Source organism: Nicotiana attenuata, chromosome 6 (genome assembly GCF_001879085.1).
Source record: "Nicotiana attenuata strain UT chromosome 6, NIATTr2, whole genome shotgun sequence".
In the NCBI taxonomy this organism is placed as follows: domain Eukaryota; kingdom Viridiplantae; phylum Streptophyta; class Magnoliopsida; order Solanales; family Solanaceae; genus Nicotiana; species Nicotiana attenuata.
In genome coordinates, this window is record NC_031994.1 from 76,933,728 (window position 1) to 76,942,907 (window position 9,180).

Genomic DNA, 9,180 nt, shown 5'->3' on the forward strand with positions numbered 1-9,180 from the left:
CAATCGAGGAATCCATATACAAAAAGAAAGAAAAGGAGAAGCAGAGATAACGACGTGAGTCTATTCTTCACCCTCACTACCGTCTGAATCAGTTCCAGAACCCTCATCCGATGTAGTTGAAGGTACTGATTCTTCCTCCAAGGCTCTGGCTTTCTCAATCTCAGTAGAGAGATCGACACCTTTGGCGCTTGCTTCCTCGAAGGCCTGCATCCTCGCTTGCAAACGAGCATGAGCAACAGCCCGAGCCAGCTCCCGCTCGGCCTTCTCGGATATCTCTCTGGCTCGTTCGTTTGCGGCAGCGGCATCTCTCTTGTATGAGGACGCATGTTCATTAGCCTCAGACTTGGCCACAGATAATGCAGTGGCCTCTTTCTGAGCACTTTGAAGAAGATCCTGGGTCAAGGCCAACTCTCCCCGCAAAAGGTCTTTCTTCGAGGTCACAGCCTGCCATTGCGTTTTGGCCAAATCACGCCAAACACGCTCGCTATATGGAAAAGCAGAGTCTAATAGTTTGATCCATCCCAGAAGGTTTTGAACCGCACCGGGGAACCAAACAGTGGCTACATAGTCAAAAGAAGATCATTTCAGAAGAAGAAGAAGGGGCAATAAAATATGCTCGATGTAGGGACACTAACGCTTCATGTTCCATTCCTCTGGGAATGGCATCCTATCATCGGGGATGATGTCCGAGGTTCTTACTCTGACAAATCGGCTCATCCATCCCCGACCTTTATCCTCATTGATGCTCGCAAAGAATGTCTTGGTAGATCAATGGTGAGGCTTGATTAAACCCCCTCGGAAGAGACGGGGGCTGTACAATCTGATCAAGTGGTCGAGGGTGAAGGTCATTCCCTCGATCCGGTTGGAGAAATATCTAAGCATGTAAACAATCCTCCAGAAAGAAGGATATATCTAACCGAGTGTCACTCGGTACTGGTGACAAAAGTCAAGAATCACCGGATCTATCAGTGGAGAAGAAGAATCTACAAGGCCTAGAGTGAAGGGGTATGTGTATACGCTGAGGAAGCCAGCTTTGTGTGCTACTATGCTTTCCTCAGCTTTGGGGATCTCTACTTGCACTGCCTCCCCCCATCGGCAGTCGTCTATCTTTACTCTCTTCGTGTCGATCACCACACTGATGTGCCGAGACATGGGCTCGCATCAGCCCGGTGTAGAAGGGGGGATTTTAATGGTAAAATTGGAGACCGTATCGAAGTGGCCAGAGATACATTGCTCAATACTTGGAGGTGTTTTTGGTTTGCCCTTGGATGGGCGTGATGAAGAAGTGGTGCCCTCATTCTGAGGTACCATTTTGGAGGTTTTAGCCATAACTATAACAAAGTTTCTAAGAAAGAAAATTAAGAGGCAAGCCCAGAGAGAAAATGAATGCAGAAGATGGTGAACTTAGCTCTGAAAACTTGAAGATATTGTAAAAGTATGAATGACAAACGGTTGAGGTATTTATAGAAGCCGTTTGGACAACGTTTGAGAAGCGGAAGAGTCAAACCAATAACGTTTCGTGGGCTTCTCGATAATCATGCTGACAGCAACCTTTGCGCAACCTTTGAGTTATGTCATTTAATGCTCTGACGGGCTGACGTCATGATGGAAGTATCAAAGAGGCAAGAATTCAAGACCGTTTCTTATCATTTTTACTCTAAGAAACGCGGGGACTATCTGTATACGGCTAAAATCGAAGAGTCCGATTTTATGATCATTATGACGCTCCATAGCTCGTCTCCAGAAGGCTCGAGGAACTGCTCGAGGTTCGACTCCGAGGGTCCCCTATGTTCGACCTCGGGGCAGTGCAAATCGGTGGCTATGATGTACAAGCGGGAAATTCCCAAGGCACGTGGTTAGAGCTGACCAGGTCTACAAGAATAGTACAAGTCCGTACCGTGACATTAAATTGTTGTACCAGCCGCATATCTTTGTAATAAATGGTTGTACCAACCGCATATCTTTGTAATAAATGCACTTGTACTATGTTGGGATTCCCCCTCCTATATAAAGGGGACCCTTATCATTTTGTAAGACACATGATATTCAATACAAGAACAAGAACATTCTCTGCTCTTCAACTTAAACATATTCTACCACTACTAGAAATCCGGAAAAAATCGACCAACAATTTGCGACCAAAATTGGTCTGTCAAGAAAAGCGACCAAAGTTGGTTGCTAAATTGGAGAAAATTATTAAATAATTATTCTAAATACATTAGCGACCAAGGTTGGTCGCTTTTTGGTCGATAATGTGATCAAAATGTTGACCGGACTGGTCAGACTTGCTTGGTCAAAGAAATATTGAAATTAGCGACCAACTTTGGTCGCTAAAGCGTGACCCAGTTATAAAATTTTAATAATTATATTATTATTTTAAAAAAATTATAATATGTAAATAAATATAATTTAAAATTAGCGACCAAAGTTGGTCGCTTACGAAAGGGGAAGCAGATAGAGACCAACTTTGGTCGCTAATCTGGGACCCAGTTCTAACGTTTAACAATTATATTATTATTTCAAATGTTATATAAAATATAAATAAATCTGATTTAAATTTAGCGACCAACTTTTGTAACGACCCGACCGGTCGTTTCGAGTGCTAGCGCTCCGTTCAGCAGTCGGAGGCCACGAACAGCTTCATTTCCGGTATTATGACTTGTACGCGTGGTCGGAATTGAATTTCGGGAAGTTCGGAGTTGATTTGGGAAGAGAATCCTCATTTCGGAAGCTTAAAGTTGAAAGAATGAACTAGGATTGGAATTTTGAGTAAACGACCTCGGAATCGGATCTGAAGGTTCCAGCAGGTCCGTATGATGATTTCGGACTTGGGCGTATGCCCGGTTCGTGTTTTGGATAACCCGGGAGCATTTTGGCGCCTCTTGTGGAAGTTAGCATTTTGGAAGAAATTTCATAAGTTTGGTTTGAAGTGCATTTCAGTGGTATCAATGTCCATTTGGAATTCCGAGACTGGGAGTAGCTCCGTATGGTGATTCTGGAGTTGGGAGCGCGATTGGAAGTGAATTCGGAGGTCTGTAGGTCATTTTGGAGCAATTTGGCTAAAGATAGAATTTGAAGGTTTTTGGGAAGTTTGACCGGAGGTTGACTTTTTGATATCGGGGTCGGAATCCGATTTCGGAAGTTGGAATAGGTCCGTAATGTCAAATATGACATGTGTGCAAAATTTGAGGTCAATCGGACATGACTTGATAGGTTTAAACATCGGAAGTAGAAGTTTGGAATTCTAAAGTTCATAAAGATTGAATTGGGGTGTAATTCGTGATTTTCGTGTTGTTTGATGTGATTTGAGGCCTCGAGCAAGTCCGTAATGTGTTTTGGGACTGGTTGGTGTGATTGGTTGGGGTCCCGGGGGCCTCGGGTGGATTCCGGGTGGGTAACGGATCGAAAATGGATTTTTGAAATAGCTGAGTTGCTGGTTGCTGGTGTTTCCGCTTCTGCGGAGATGGGACCGCAGAAGCGGCCCCGCAGAAGCGGGAAAGAAGCCGCAGAAGCGATCAAGCGTGAGGGCAGCCGGGACCGCAGAAGCGGCCCTAGATCCGCTGATGCGGAACCGCAGAAGCGGTAGGCTGACCGCAAAAGCGAAAATGGCTGGAGCCCCCTTGTCCGCAAAAGCGGAGTTTTGTCCGCAAAAGCGTGACCGCGGAAGCGGTAATAGTTCCGCAGAAGCGGAAATAGCTGGGGACAGAAGCATTGTTTTTAAATCGGATGTTTGGCCATTTCTCTCATTTTCTTAACTTCATTGGGCGATTCTTGGAGAGCTTCAAGGAGAGATTTCATCATCAATGTTAAGGCAAGCTACTCCTACTTATTTCCAAGTTAAATACAAGACTATACCATGGAATTAGACATGAAAATTAGTATAAAAATTGGGGTTTTGGTGGAAAAACCTAGAAAATTATATTCTTGGAATTTAGCCACGATTTTGGGTATGGAATTTAAAGAAAATCATATATTTGAGTTCCTAAGGTCATGGGTAATCTTTATCTTCGAAAAATTTCGGAATCCGGGCACCTGGGCCCGAGGGTATTTTGGTCGTTTCACTAAGCGGAGTTGGGAATTTGTATAACTTGAATTTTTTTAACAAGTATTTGAGCATGTTCTCATTAGTTTGTCGTTAATTGGCTAGTTTTGGTGCATTGTGCGTCGGTTCAAGCCTTTGGAAGAATGTAGAATGCCGGTTATGAGTCTTCGGAGCGAGGTTAGTCTCCTTTCTAATCTTGTGAGGGGGAATTTACCCCATAGGTGAGTTAAATTGGTTATGTGCTCCTATTTGTGGGGGCTACGTACGCACGAGGTGACGAGAGTCCGTGCGTAGCTACTATTATGCTATTGTCCGGGTAGTCTAGGACCCAAAAGCATGCTATATTTGGATTAATTGTGAACCCTTTGTGGCTTGAATTGCTTAAATCATCTTGGGTTAGAAAATGGATATAAAAAGAGATTAAACATCATTTTTCCTGAATTGTTAAAAAGAGAAATTGTCTTATTTGGATGAATAGCCCCGATAGATTCTTAATTGGCTACTTGAGCTTGTATTTTATGTGTACCTGCATCGCATGCATGATTCGCGAGCAGGGTATGTGTTTATTTATGGAACGGGCCGAACGCCTCGGCAGATTAAATGGATGCATCTATTGGTTCGGGCCGCTCGACCCTCGGCAGTGCACAGTTTACATTTCTGTTGGAGCGGGCCGTCGCCTCGGTGTGATTTGCGCATGTTTATCTGTTGATTAAGAATTTTAAATGTGGGATTGGCCCTTCGTGGCTTGATATAAACTGATAAGATAATAAAGAATAAACCTTGGAAGCCCTTGATTTATTATTGAAGGTGTTTACCTGTTTCCTGGCCTCACAATTAGAAACTTCTATATATAAATCCATGATTATCCTCGCACTTATAGAATATTGTTAATTGACCTCTAGTGAGTGTCGAAGTTGGCCATCTCGTCTCTACCCCTTCGGGATTAGGCGGGATACTCACTGAGTACACGTTGATTACGTACTCATACTACACTTCTGTGCATTTTTGTTGCACAGGTATATGTTACTTTAGCGGCCTATTGGGCATAGCAGCACGAACGATTCGGGGACTAGGTGAGTTGCAGTATGCAAGGCGGCCCGCAGCTTTTAAAGTCCCTTTCTAGTAAATTGTATTTCCTTTCTGTCCATTGTATTCCGGATGGATGTTGTATTGTATTTTATATCCTTATCAGTACATGCTCATGCACTTGTGACACCGGGTTCTGGGGATGGTTTTCGAAAGATGTGTACTAATTGTTATTATTTAAATTTGAATTCAAGTATTGATCTTTTATTTATGAAAAATGGGAGGAAAAACCTGAGATTTTCAAAAGTATTAAAAGAGGATTTAATTGATAATTTAGTTAAGCTGGCCTGACAGAGGTGTCCGGCACCACCATGACCCTTAGTGGATTTTGGATCGTGACAACATGGTATCAGAGCACTAGGTTCCCGTCGGTCTCACGAGTCATGAGCAAGTCCAGTAGAGTCTCGCGGATCGGTACGGAGACGTCTGTACTTATCCTCGGGCGGCTGCAGGACTGTTAGGAGTACTTCCCTTCTTGATTTCCTTATTGTGCGGTTCGATTCCTTGGAGGCTTATGCCTTTGATTCCTTTCCACTCAATCTTACGCGACGCGAGCACTTGTTATAAATCGAAAATTGAAGGATTGCAATGGCACTACAAATGTGGTGCGGGATGATCTCCCGGTATAGTTGGTTGGACTATTATAGTCGCATTATGGAAGGATATTCTATTGTTTCAGCTCAGTAACAGAACTTCTAAGAGCCTTGAGGCTAGGCACAGGTTGCCATAATGCTATGAGCGATTATTCCGCAGTGTTGTTGTGATGGTAGGGTGTTTGCCCACGTGTCGGGGCAGTGAATGAAATGAAGGGAAGTTTACTCAGTGTGTAATCAAGGGATTCTGTATTTTATTCCCGGCAGGGGAAAGCCAATCGAACTAAGGATGGTCAGATGTGGACTGGTGGAAGTAATGAATCGTGGTAATTGTAAGTGTGGCAGAGTTCTCCTCTACATGGGGGTGTCGTTGTCCTAATTGAACGCTTTAAGTTTGTCAGTGTTATAATCTGCTACAATTCGCCTTATGGCGGGATATTGTGAAATACTATTGAAGATGGAACCGTCAGATATCGCATGGTGCGGTGGTTTAGGATTGAACCAGTATTTTAAATGTTGGTGGTTCGAGAAAGATGACCTTCGGAGGGGTTTAAGTTAGTAGCGATCTGTGGATTCAAGTTCTATGAAGAAGAATTTTATTAAGGCAATAACTGAGCAGCAAGAGATGAGAAAGACATATGGGAAGTGTCAGGCGGAGTTTTAAACTTCTACAAGGTCAGGCTTGGGGAGCACATGCCGAGCAGTTGATTAAAGAAGTGAGTCTGCCCAAAGTGGGAGAGCAGCGGAGCTGCGGAGGGGCTTGGTAATGAGAAAACTATGCACCTTAAGGGAGTCTGGAACGACTTGAGAATATTGGTGCTGGGTTATTGGCGTCTTCGGATCTAATTTGAAGTAGGGATTCTTGTGCGGCCGGGGATTTAATATAACGGAAAGGAGCCGCTTAAATAAAGGGGGATGTAGCAGGACTTTGAAGTGGAAGGATGTTATCGCACACATAATGAATGTCCACGAGGGGTAAGTGAACCGGTACAGCTAAGGAGTGAGCTTGGACTCAGGGGAGTTATTCCCTGTGAGCAGTTTGGCGGTCGCGTGGTTGGCGAGGCTTCTGCGAAGAGTTCTACGGGTTATGCAGCAAAGGGAACTGTTGAGTGAATGTTGTTAATGATTTAGAGTATCAAATTGGGTTTCTACAGTAAGATATCGAGAATGCTGGCGATTGATTGCACAAGGTTGTATCAATAAGAGATTAAGAATCCTGGTGAACTCCAGAGTTTTGTAATTGTGGCTTCAAGCTAAGTGGGAGAGTCCCACCGCCTTTGAATGGGTTGCATGGTTAACTACTCGTGAGGTTTCTGGTTATTTGCATACTGGGAGTTATCCCAGCTACGGAAAAATACCATAAGTAGTAATTGGAGTAGAGGAATTTTTAAAGATGTGCTATGGTTGGCCTTATGGGCTCGTGTTCGAACTTGGGAAAGAATTCAGGATTTATGCCTTGTATAGAAGCGGGTTTAAAGGGGAGTAATTCTGCCAGGTGCTTCGTTGAGAGGGTATTAATGTGCTAGAAGGTTCATGGAGTTGATTATATTCGGGACCAAGTCAGAGCGGGTGGCTCTTAGCAACGGTCTCTAGTAGGTTCAAAGGGATAAAGTGTGGTGCCTAATGAATCTGAGCCTATGAGTACAGTTAAGGATCAAGATTTGTAGAAGCTTATGGGAAGGTGCCCAGGATGTTCTATGATAATTTGACTTGTGGTGTAGCATTTGAGAAATATGAAATAGTTCGTGGGTTTTGAGACAGCATGGTCTCGTGGTTCAAGGTCCCTTGGGATAAGTGCAGATGGAGTAGGTTATGTGTTGGATGGAGGTGGTATTATCTCCAAGGCAATCAAGGATAAATTGGAAGAAGGTAGATTGATTAGCCATAGTTAAATTGGAAGACTGGTGTCAGTGATCAGTTCCTTCAGCGTGATCAAGTTGCGCAAGTGATTTGTGACGGTACGTGTGAGGCTTATCGGCCGTCGTAATTGATATTATTCAGAAGCATTCTTCCATTATGGCCTGTTATGTGTAAGCAGATCCCGGAAGGGTTATGGTGGCTTGGACCACTACTCAGAGATTTGCATATTCTACAGTCATGAGAATTCGCATATGTGTTACTATGTTCCTCCTGAAGTGAGTTCAGTGAAAGCTTTTATGTGACGAAGTGTTAACCTATTAGTAGTTCCGAATTATGATGAAGATTCGTGTTCTATCGTACATTGGCATGTCGGGTGCAGTGAGTAGTATGAAATTTGAAGTGAGAATCAAGGTCGCAGTTCGGTGTTGACAAGGATGTCACGGGCTTGGATGAGCAAGGAAAAGGTTGAATGATTAAGTGAATTGGTATTGTCTTCAACGTAAGCCTGAGATCGATGTTTTGTGAAGAAGGCTTTGCATCCTGGTAAGGATTCTTGATCACTTTTTAGTGTTAGTGATTCAGGTGTGCGGACCCGTTGTTTATTTCGAGAGGTTGGGGGAGCGTGTCCCACGGGAAGATTGCATGAGTGTGACATGTAGTCACTCGATTGAGTAAAGATTTAAACCGAGTATGAGGATTGTGGTAATTTCACTAAATTTGAGAATTTTTGCCTGGAGGGCACTTTGTTTATTGGGTTATGAACTGAGGAGGTTGCTCCGGTTACGATGGTTGTTCTTACGTGTTATGAGGCAAAGGGGAGTTACTATGGACCTTTGAAAGGTTATTAGCCAAGCTGGTGCAATCAGAAATTGGCTTGGGATCAGTGGATTGATTTATATGTAAACAGGGCTTTACATCAGGCCAGTTGTGTATGTTTCAGCGAGCGTTCCTTATGGAGGGACAGTCGGGGTGTTATTTTGTCATCAGCTATCCCAGGTAATGATGTATGGTGTCGTATGAGTTGTGAGACGGCTTGGTAAATTCTTATGTGTTTAGGTTCCGCGTGGCGATGATGTTATGTGAGCGGAATGGCTCTCGAGATTTAGATCTTGTATCGCACCTCAGTTGTGCTTGGGTTTTGTAGCTTATGGCGCTATGTGTTCCCCAGGGAATGGTACTATACACTTAGAGGGCTTGAGACCGAGATTCGGTAATTCATTATAATGAGCAATTTAGCTCGATGTGTATCTCCTTATGTGAGTTCTACGTTTGGATCGGGTGGCACGCCGCCATGGGTATGTTATTTGGATCGGGTGGCACGCCGCCATGGTTATGTGGTGAGGATCGGGTGGCACGCCGCCATGGTTATGCTGTGTGGATCGGGTTGCACGCCGCAACAGAGTGATATGAGTGTAGTTTCCTATATGCTATTTTTGTGTGTTTCGCTTCCTATTTTCCAAGAAAAGTCCGTAGTAGTGCGAGAGTTAGGTTCCTCCCAGAGTTCGTTTTCCTTTTGCAATGCGTTCGAATTGGTGGCCTATTGGCGCAGGGTAGCATCATATGAGATTTTAACAATTTCTGGGGTGGCTTATTGCCTGA